The 10403-nt window shown below is 36.6% G+C and overlaps 2 long non-coding RNA genes and 1 pseudogene across 3 annotated transcripts in view; 2 read left to right on the plus strand and 1 right to left on the minus strand.

The window, feature by feature from the left end:
* Window positions 1059–4442, minus strand: LOC104737915 (annotated as a pseudogene).
* LOC104735038 lies at window positions 6126–7945 on the plus strand. The gene is made up of 3 exons (XR_759410.2): window positions 6126–6176; window positions 7181–7291; window positions 7878–7945. It is a non-coding gene; the product is annotated as an uncharacterized LOC104735038 (long non-coding RNA).
* The window catches only part of LOC104735039, a 4169-nt gene continuing 2287 nt past the window's right edge, over window positions 8522–10403 (plus strand). For both annotated transcript variants that reach the window (XR_759411.2, XR_759412.2), the window contains exons 1-4: window positions 8522–8627; window positions 9213–9286; window positions 9380–9423; window positions 9685–9777. This is a non-coding gene — a long non-coding RNA (uncharacterized LOC104735039). The remainder of the gene's footprint in view (window positions 8628–9212; window positions 9287–9379; window positions 9424–9684; window positions 9778–10403) is intronic.

Genomic DNA, 10403 nt, shown 5'->3' on the forward strand with positions numbered 1-10403 from the left:
GCCCGCCCGTAATAGTTTGGACTGGTTTTGACCATGGGCCGAGAGCCCAATTGACATCTATAGTCAGACCCAGATTGTCACCAACGTGGCCATGTCCTCTTCTTCTCCTGAGGAAAAAGACTGTGTTGTGGCTGTCAAGTTTTTGGGACCTCAACTCAGCCTGTGTAAGGGCTCCAAATGGACCAACATCAGAATCAAAGACCCCAGTTTCTTCACTTCCCATGTCATGTTTTCCGAGACAGATCAGATGTTCTCATTGCCCGCTTCTGGATGTGACCACGTGGCATCCTGGGATTTCAAGGGCGAGCCCAAGCTGCAAAAGTTGCATTTTCAAAACCTTCCCAGGTTGACAAAGACGGAAAAGGAGCATTTGTTTTCGTGCTACAGAACTCCACACTTGGTAGCGTCATCAGCCGGCGAAACTTTCCTTGTTATTTGGTACAGGTATATATATGGTAGACATGACCTAAGAGTCATCACTCCATAGACTTTTGTTTGTTTTAGTTTCAATTAATATTATCATACCATATTAATAACAGTGTTACAATATGACCATTCCTAAGGTCCTGCGCTTATGGCATGGAAAATTTGGTGGGTTTGGAAACCAAAGGTTTTAGGGTGTTCAGGATAGGCAAGGAAGGAAAAGCTACTTACACTGAAGACATTGGAGATCTCTGCATTTTTCTTTCAAATTCTGAGTCTTTCTGTCTCCCTGCTAGCTCCTTCCCTGGACTTGAGAGAAACTACATCTATTACCTTGATGTCCACGAGCCGACCGAGAAGACCGAGAAGGTGGAGATCGGAGGTTTCAGCCTCTGCAGAGCTGATAGCGATGCAGACTTCTCAAACCACCACATTAACAAGATCCCTTACATTTTCCCACCTCAACCTATGCAATGAATTATCATGGTTTATGTTTTTTTTAGTTTTCTTTTTGCTGTTTGCTTCTGGCTACGCATTTGGATTTGAGTTAGGCAGCTACTTCTATTTTGCCTTTTGGTCTCAAAACCGATATGAAATGCCTTTTTTTTCTTTTTTCTTTCAACAATATCTAACTGTGGTGTATGGATACTGTTTCTCATTGCTCATTTCTTTTACAACATACACTGTCAATCTCCATCTTGACAATACTAGATAATGTGTGGCTAATGAAAGAAGACAATAAAAAAAAGTGTGACAGAAAGATTCAATTTCTCATATTAATCTGTTATTACTAGTATCAATTAAGTGTAAGACATCATTAGATCTTTTTACTGTTGCCATCCATATTGCTGGTTTCTACTACCACCCATTGGGTTTTGACCTCTTCCAGAGCTACCAGAGCCACCATACTGACCACCTTGTGTGTACTTCGGTGGTCCAACCCCGTATGCGCCACCACTTGGCCCTCTAGGACCCGCCACATAAGGAGCTCCCCGTCCTTGTGGAGGATATGATCCGCTGCTGTAACCTCCTCGGTTTTGATTATAAGCCCCGCTCTGGTTTCCACTAGGAGGGTATCGGTTTTGACCAGGTGGACCACGCTGTTTCCCGTAGAAGCTGTGGCTGGGTCCAGGAGGCATTTGTGGCGGTGCGTTGTTAGTGGGATGGTTTGGACCGGCAGGCCAATGTGGAGCAGCATGAGACTGGCCACCGTGTTGTAATGGAGGCAAACGAGTGTGCTGCTGCTGTGGATGTTGCAGCTTTTGTCTTTTTGCTGCTTCCTCGTGTTGGCGCTGCTGCTGCCGCTTTTTCTTTGTCTGGAACTCATGTGATGATTCATATGTGGGCAGACTGTTAATATGAAGCATTGTTTTAGTCCAAAGAGTTTTCCTCATAATCATCTGTCTAGTATAAGCTAGATGATGATGATGATGACGAATCAAATGAGTTTCATGAATTTGTAAGAGAAAATCAGAAAATGTAAGAACCTCTTCGGGTCACACGGCAGCGGATCAGTCCAAAAGTACTCAGCATCAAGAGCATCCTTCGCAGATATTCTCTACACCAGGGAAAGCATTAAAAAAAAAAAAAAAAAATGTCTAACTGGTTAACAACGTCCTGCCTTAAAGAAGTATGCTTCATCTAAGGCAATTTGTTTGCATATATTTTCAGAAGATAATTCGCTGCAAATAAAGAGAATGATCTCTTATACCTGTCATGGGTCAAGCACCAACATTTTCTCCAGTAATTCAAGAGCATGTCGATCAACGCTGTGCAGAAGAGAAGGAAAAGCCAAATGAAATCTTCTGATCAGAGTACATGTGTAAAAGTGAAGCTATATATTGGTTTAATTTACTTACTGCCTGAAAAACTCTCTTACACGTCTCTTCAAGGGACGTGCCGGCTTGAAATTGTTGTACCAAGGCATCTTGGAAACCCCAGGCCAAATGTTTTCATCGGGTGAACCACAAAGCTCAAATATCTTGTTCATTGTTCATGCTGAAACAATGTAGGATACAAAACATATATTTTTGAGATTAGCAATAACATGTAAGTATAACCGTGTCTATACCATTCACAAATAAGCTATTGAAACCCCAAACGCAGATAAAGCCTCCAGGAATTTTATGTACACATAATATGTAGGCAGAGAATCGAACTAAGCCTCTGTTGTTACAGAATGAAAGCGATGATCTATCTAATTCTAATGAACCCCTTAGGTGTCCAGTCCAACGATATCACAATAAAAGCAGGAGACCTTATAGATTCTTATACTATTAGTGGCATGAAAGCACACTGTAGTAACAACTGAAATTTTAAAAAGAACTGAGCTTTCAGCAAAAAGATAAAACCCTGACCTCATCTTTCCCGGGCAAGATTGGTTTTCCATGCAAAAGTTCACCAAATATGCAACCAACCGACCACATGTCAATTGCTGGGCCACATTTTGTAGCCCCAAGTAGTAATTCAGGGGGCCTGCCATAGTACGTGTAAGTCAGCAAAGTAGCAATAACCGATTCATTAGCAAAGACCATAATGCCGATATCAAGACTATCTCTGTATCAATTTAAATGACGGTTTGTAGGCTTACCTATACCACCGTGTGATGACACGATTTGTAAGATTTCCAGTATGATCATGAGAAAACGACCGTGCGAGCCCAAAATCTGCCAGCTTTAGATTTCCCTCATTGTCAATGAGTAGATTTGAGCCTGGACCAAAATCAAGGTTAATAGGCAAGTAAAAGACTAAAAGTGATAACAAAACATCAACAATGTATTTGGGAGAATCACCTTTAATATCACGGTGAAGAACTTGATTCACATGACAATAGTGAAGCCCGGTGAGCAATTGCTTCATGTAACACTTTTGCATGGAATGAGTGTTAGAATAAAGTTGAACGGTAGCATGGAAAGGCTTATATAGATAAAGAAGCTATCTAGCTGTGCAATACCTTGATTTGAGGAACAGTAAATCTCAGTCCAGGACGGTCAGCGAGTCCAGTCAAATCATGATCCATGTACTCAAAAACCATGTATATGCCACCCTTGTATTTGTTATTATCTATAATTCCACGTAGGCACAAAGGCACAACCTTAAGGTGAGAAGGAAATCCTACGTTATGCAGAAAAACAAGACAGAAACTGAAATCACAATTTCACTAACCTGGCTTTCCTTGGTCATCCCTGTCCCGACCTATGAAAAAAACAAAACCATTACACAATTTTCAGACGTTTTTTAATAAGACATTGGTAAAATACTAATTCCAGTGTAACATGTGTGTTCCTTAAAAACAAACCTGGCGAAGTCATAATCTCTTTCAGCTGAATGACATTTTCATGATGAAGCTTCTTGAGAATTTTAATCTCCCTGATAGCTGTTATAGGAAACTGCATCATACCACCAATTGTGAACAATGGGGTTACAATTAAATAACTGTGCATCTCTTCTAAACATAGTGACCATCATCATAAAAACTTAAAACCAATATAAAGAGAGAGAGAAAAAAGCATATACCCCTTCTCTTTCATTATCCATACGGATCTTTTTGAGAGCCACAATTTCACCAGTTTTGATCTCTTTAGCCATGTAAACTTGACTGCAAAAGCAAACAACAACAATCAAACATCCTAAAATCACAGCACTATGCATTGTAAAAAGCCTAATCATCATCATACAATCAAAAGTCGCTTTTCAATTTTGCCAACCCCTAAGTTAAAAAACAAATCAAGCTTTTCGAATACCCAAAAGATTTTGAGTGAAATTGAATTGAAAAAAAGGAAAAGGGAATGGGATTGACAAGGAGATACCCGTAAGTGCCTTCACCAATTTGTTCGAGCTTGTCAAAGCAATCGACGCTTCGAGATCCCCAAATCGGAGGATGTTCTTCGAGGTTTAATTGCCCGAAAGCTGCTCCCGCCATCTTCGTTCACGGGACTGCTCCTTCGACTGTCTCAGATGATCAGCTAACAACTTCGCCTCCCTCGTCCTCGAGGATCATAAATAACCTTTACTACTCTCTCCGTAGGTTTCTTCTTTACCTATTCGACTGTTTCTAGCGTTTCGGTATCGGTTACTCTAAACCGGATTAAATCTATGAATTCTCCGGTTTAAGCCGGTTCAATCGTAATTAAGCGGTACGCGAAGCGATCATCTGGAGTTCCATACTGTATGTATAATAGGAAAGTCCATGGTCCACTCAAACCAATTATGGATGTGTATTTAATATAACTACTATATATATATATATTAGAGGCCCTATATAAAAATTATTTTTAATATACAACATGTTAAAGAGTGCTCAATCGAACTTGGGACCTTTACTTAACCACATGCAGTTCGATTGGGTTAAACGGTCTAAACGAAGTTAATGACCCTACGATATATGTAAAGTCAATTTTTATATATCTTGATTAAGAAAATAAAATAAAATCAAAATTCGAATTAATTATATATAAACTTAATTATATGGTTGGAAGGGTTACAAAACTCCGTTCTTAATTCTATTCTATGTGTAATTTCCCTTGTTGACCAAAAATAACTCTCTTTTTTTTCATATGCATGTTTGATTATTGTTTGGCTACAACTATCTGATTGCAAAGGTTGCAATTTCTTTTCTACATTTTAGTTTTTCATCAATTAAAATTTGGAGGCGAATTTGATAAAAATCCAAATATATATATGACGGAAAAATTAAAAAATGATTTAGGTTTTTCTTTTGTTATTTTTGGCTGAGTCAGTGTGACAAATAAAAGAGTTCCAAAAACTGATGGAAGAGAGGACTCTTGTTATCTTTGCGTGTTTAATACGCCGTTTCATACATCGTGTAGTAATTCTGGTTCTCCAAGGGAAAAAGTAAATGTATAGACGAAAAAATCTCGAGCGAAGAAACCCTAGATCTCAGTTTCTGCACCAACCAGGAGAGAAGACTCATCCTCAAAACCCTAAAATTGGTTCCAGCTTACCTGAGCCCCGAACTCAGATCATCCACTTTGGGACACGGAAAGGGATCGAATCTTCTGTTCGATATATTATATATATATAGTCTCAGTTTAGGAAATCCGGACATGAGGACAACCTTTTACAATATATATAATAGATAGTCTCCATAAGTATGTGTTGTAAGTTTCATGAACTTGATCCTTTGAAGTCTTGATCATCTGTTCATTTTGTTTGTGGTCCACAATATATGCAATGATGAAAGATAGGCTAGCTTTTTCTTCCGTATCTTATCAACTTCTATACTCTATAGGGAATGTGACTGATATATGTAAGGTTGAATATGAACTGATAATAAAATAACCATAAGAGTACTCTATAAACAATGTTCTCATCCAATCCACTTTCTATAGAAGATTTTCTCTTATATTCCACAATGGGGTTAAGACCTGAACCTACTTACTGATTTTTTTTGTTCTGATGGTTTAGTTTTGATCAAGCTAACCAAAATATTCCTCTTCCAAGCTACTACGATCTCTTGTGTAGATGACTTACCTAGTGGAGTTGTTCTACCACTCCTACTATTCTAGTGAATTCAGTGATATTTTATTCTCGGTGTTTCTTAATTCAATGTATTGGTCTGCCATTTGGGACTTATATGGCCAACACATACAACTATCCCACTTTCTAGACCATAAACGATGTAAAGCAACTCATATATTTAAGAAGACTACATTGGCAATGAGAAGCCTTTGTTACCATGTTTCACTACTTCAAGCCAGAGGAGTTTTCTATCGAAGACCCGTTCAATACAGGTATCTCATCTCTAGCTTTATGATAGCAGCAGAACTGCAGGATGCTAAGTTTTAACTATCTGATGTCTTCTTGTTGTTGAGTGCTTCTTGTTAATATGTGTTGATTCACATATTGTTTGCTGGGTCATGTATAAAGAGAGTTTTCCAGATTTTTTGTTATCCTGTCTTTAGAACAACTAGATATATAGTTGAAAATAGCAATGATCTAGTCCATGATGATTTACCTAATATAATCTATCTGAGGGTTAAGTCAAAGGTATGCTGAAAGATCTATCTGCCCACAATATTATAATGGGGAAATCGTCAAACTTATAGACTTTTGTGTGTAGAATTTTTTTATCGTCTTTTTTTTTTGTTTTTGGTAATTAAGAACTATCTTAAGTTGGGGTTGGCATCTGCAATCTTGTGTTGTTCACATCCATCAGTCTACAGTTTACTTGCAGATTCTAATCATGCATCTCACACTGTAGCATCACGTGTTTAGTGTAATTTTATATATTTTGGATGAACTTCTTTATTTATGTTCTTCTGTGCCTCTGAAAAAGATAGGGACAATTTTGAAGCTCATCAAATGAATAGGTCAGTATTTAGTTGTAATGTTGAAGTGCTACTAAATTTGAATAAATACAAACGTCTTAGGACAAAGAGCAGATCTAAAGGTGGCTTATAAGGTTTGCTCCTGGATAGCTTTATGTTCTTTATTGGAACTCATTTTAAAGACCTGACTTACCAACCCCAACCATGTGTTTTAGAGTTCCGCACAGCTTTTGATGATGCTTTTGTCAAGATTATTCTATTATGTATGTTGTTCTGTTCTTTACGTATATGTTCATGCAGAGATCTTCGTACTTGTTTTAGTCAGACCATGTGGCTTACTTTTTCATGCAAAAAAGCTTCCCCAGTCTTTTGTCTTTAAACTCTTACACTTTCATGAAAAGATAGATCACTTTAGCCTGTTTGCTTTAGCTACTACCTTCTTAAAAGCAACAATGTTATCTTTACAGGGTCTTTCAGATTATATTTTTGTCTTCTCCTTGATGCTTTGCTGGTGAGGGAAACGATGAATTCGAAGAACATATATGGCGAGTGGTGTGGCGACTCTCTTAGGTTCTGAGGTTTGTAGATATACTTCTTCCCATTTCCTTGTCTAATCTTTAACTAATATACTTCATTCAATTCAATCGTTAACGAAGCACATACAAACTTAGTATGGTAAAGTATTTTCCAAATTTTATGGTTTTATCAGTGGTTTTGAGCTATCCTTGATTGGTGCTTTAAACTTTTAAAGAAACTGCCTTGGGAATGTCATATTTTCAAAGTACATTATTCATGAAAAAAGATGACAGAAATCTACCTTTTCCACCTTTATCACATGACTGGTAAAGGTAACTAACTTTATTCAGCTGTGCCTTTTTTGTCCCCCATTTGTCAAAGTGAAAGCTGGACTTTTTATACTTGTTTAAGATTTTATTTACTGAATAATCTCCGTTTGTTTGGTTTATAGTAACTAATCTCGTTTGTTTGGTTTATACTTTGCACTAACTTCGTCTCCTTTTCCTCGTAAATCTCAAATTTCAAAAGCTCTTTTTATATGTTCAAGAAGATATGTTCAAGTTGTCTAGATGTTTGTGCAGATTTGTGAAATTAATAAAGATCTCTACATAAATTATTTAAACCATAATAAACGTCTTTCTCTATTAGTATGTGCCGAAGGTGGACCTCTGAAAGTGAAAACCCCTATAAAAAGCTTTTAGTGAGAAGGCACCACTAACTTGGTAAACTCAACCAAAACCGAGTTGATAAAGCCAAAANGTGTTTAGTGTAATTTTATATATTTTGGATGAACTTCTTTATTTATGTTCTTCTGTGCCTCTGAAAAAGATAGGGACAATTTTGAAGCTCATCAAATGAATAGGTCAGTATTTAGTTGTAATGTTGAAGTGCTACTAAATTTGAATAAATACAAACGTCTTAGGACAAAGAGCAGATCTAAAGGTGGCTTATAAGGTTTGCTCCTGGATAGCTTTATGTTCTTTATTGGAACTCATTTTAAAGACCTGACTTACCAACCCCAACCATGTGTTTTAGAGTTCCGCACAGCTTTTGATGATGCTTTTGTCAAGATTATTCTATTATGTATGTTGTTCTGTTCTTTACGTATATGTTCATGCAGAGATCTTCGTACTTGTTTTAGTCAGACCATGTGGCTTACTTTTTCATGCAAAAAAGCTTCCCCAGTCTTTTGTCTTTAAACTCTTACACTTTCATGAAAAGATAGATCACTTTAGCCTGTTTGCTTTAGCTACTACCTTCTTAAAAGCAACAATGTTATCTTTACAGGGTCTTTCAGATTATATTTTTGTCTTCTCCTTGATGCTTTGCTGGTGAGGGAAACGATGAATTCGAAGAACATATATGGCGAGTGGTGTGGCGACTCTCTTAGGTTCTGAGGTTTGTAGATATACTTCTTCCCATTTCCTTGTCTAATCTTTAACTAATATACTTCATTCAATTCAATCGTTAACGAAGCACATACAAACTTAGTATGGTAAAGTATTTTCCAAATTTTATGGTTTTATCAGTGGTTTTGAGCTATCCTTGATTGGTGCTTTAAACTTTTAAAGAAACTGCCTTGGGAATGTCATATTTTCAAAGTACATTATTCATGAAAAAAGATGACAGAAATCTACCTTTTCCACCTTTATCACATGACTGGTAAAGGTAACTAACTTTATTCAGCTGTGCCTTTTTTGTCCCCCATTTGTCAAAGTGAAAGCTGGACTTTTTATACTTGTTTAAGAATTTATTTACTGAATAATCTCCGTTTGTTTGGTTTATAGTAACTAATCTCGTTTGTTTGGTTTATACTTTGCACTAACTTCGTCTCCTTTTCCTCGTAAATCTCAAATTTCAAAAGCTCTTTTTATATGTTCAAGAAGATATGTTCAAGTTGTCTAGATGTTTGTGCAGATTTGTGAAATTAATAAAGATCCTACATAAATTATTTTAACCATAATAAACGTCTTTCTCTATTAGTATGTGCCGAAGGTGGACCTCTGAAAGTGAAAACCCCTATAAAAAGCTTTTAGTGAGAAGGCACCACTAACTTGGTAAACTCAACCAAAACCGAGTTGATAAAGCCAAAAGTACTAATCTTTTTTCAATTCTAACCATTTTTATAATTATTTTACCGATTACAACAGATGTACGAAGAAAAGATGATGCGTATATACTATTATGAAGAGTGGTAGGTTTATTTACCGTCTCTTATAGAATTTTCTTTTAGGTGTGATACCAAAATATAATGCCTCATTATTTGTTGATCTGCTTTTTGCTTCTTAGTTCATGGGTTTTCTATATGGCGATTTCAGTTCGTTCGGGCTTTGTTAGATTGGGTCTAACAAAACTTAATTTAAACTTACCACTCTTCATTCTCTTCTAATATATAATTGCAGTGAGCTTTATTTAGATTATCAACAATCCTAAATGTACGTTTTTTTTATGGCAGGACGAATCACAGATAGTATATGAATACAGGGTCGGTCGTGGAGACATGCACATACAAAAATGGAAAAGAAATGCAATACTTTCGACATTCCTGGTACCCAAAATCTTCTCAACTCCATAATATATACGTTCCTGCTTATTCGTGAAGGAATTTATCAACAATGACATCGTGAATTCATATTTTCTTTTCATTTGGTAGATTGTCTATGATGGTTTTGAATCCTGCAAGGCTGCAACTGCATTTCCCATTGCTTCGTATAGATTTCGTTGGAAACTTCTGGTTACATGCACCTTTTAAAGTCGTAACTAAGTAAAACTAGATTGATTCTCTTGTCTTTGAAGGAAAATACGCATTAGATACACATTCCTCTATAGTTTTTCTTCTTTTCTGCATTTAGTGAAACTTTACTCGATCATGTTATGATTTCTCTTCATGTTATATATCTTACTAAATGATAGATGCCATTATTGGATCCAAAGTGATATATTTGTAGAGCCCTTGGATAACATATGCTTCCATCGTTAGCATCCATGACTTTCACTGTCTTGAGCTGTAAAACAATTAATGTCCACGACAAAAGAAGCTCAGCCACCTAAACTGACATTTAGTGGTTGATAGCTAACAAAAACAACGCTTAAAACCACACGATTTAGGTCATATAATATTTGACTGACTTTATAAATTAATGGTGACATTCTTGTTCTTTCCCTCTTTTTTTT

The sequence above is a fragment of the Camelina sativa genome, chromosome 13, assembly GCF_000633955.1.
Source record: "Camelina sativa cultivar DH55 chromosome 13, Cs, whole genome shotgun sequence".
Classification (NCBI taxonomy): Eukaryota; Viridiplantae; Streptophyta; class Magnoliopsida; order Brassicales; family Brassicaceae; genus Camelina; species Camelina sativa.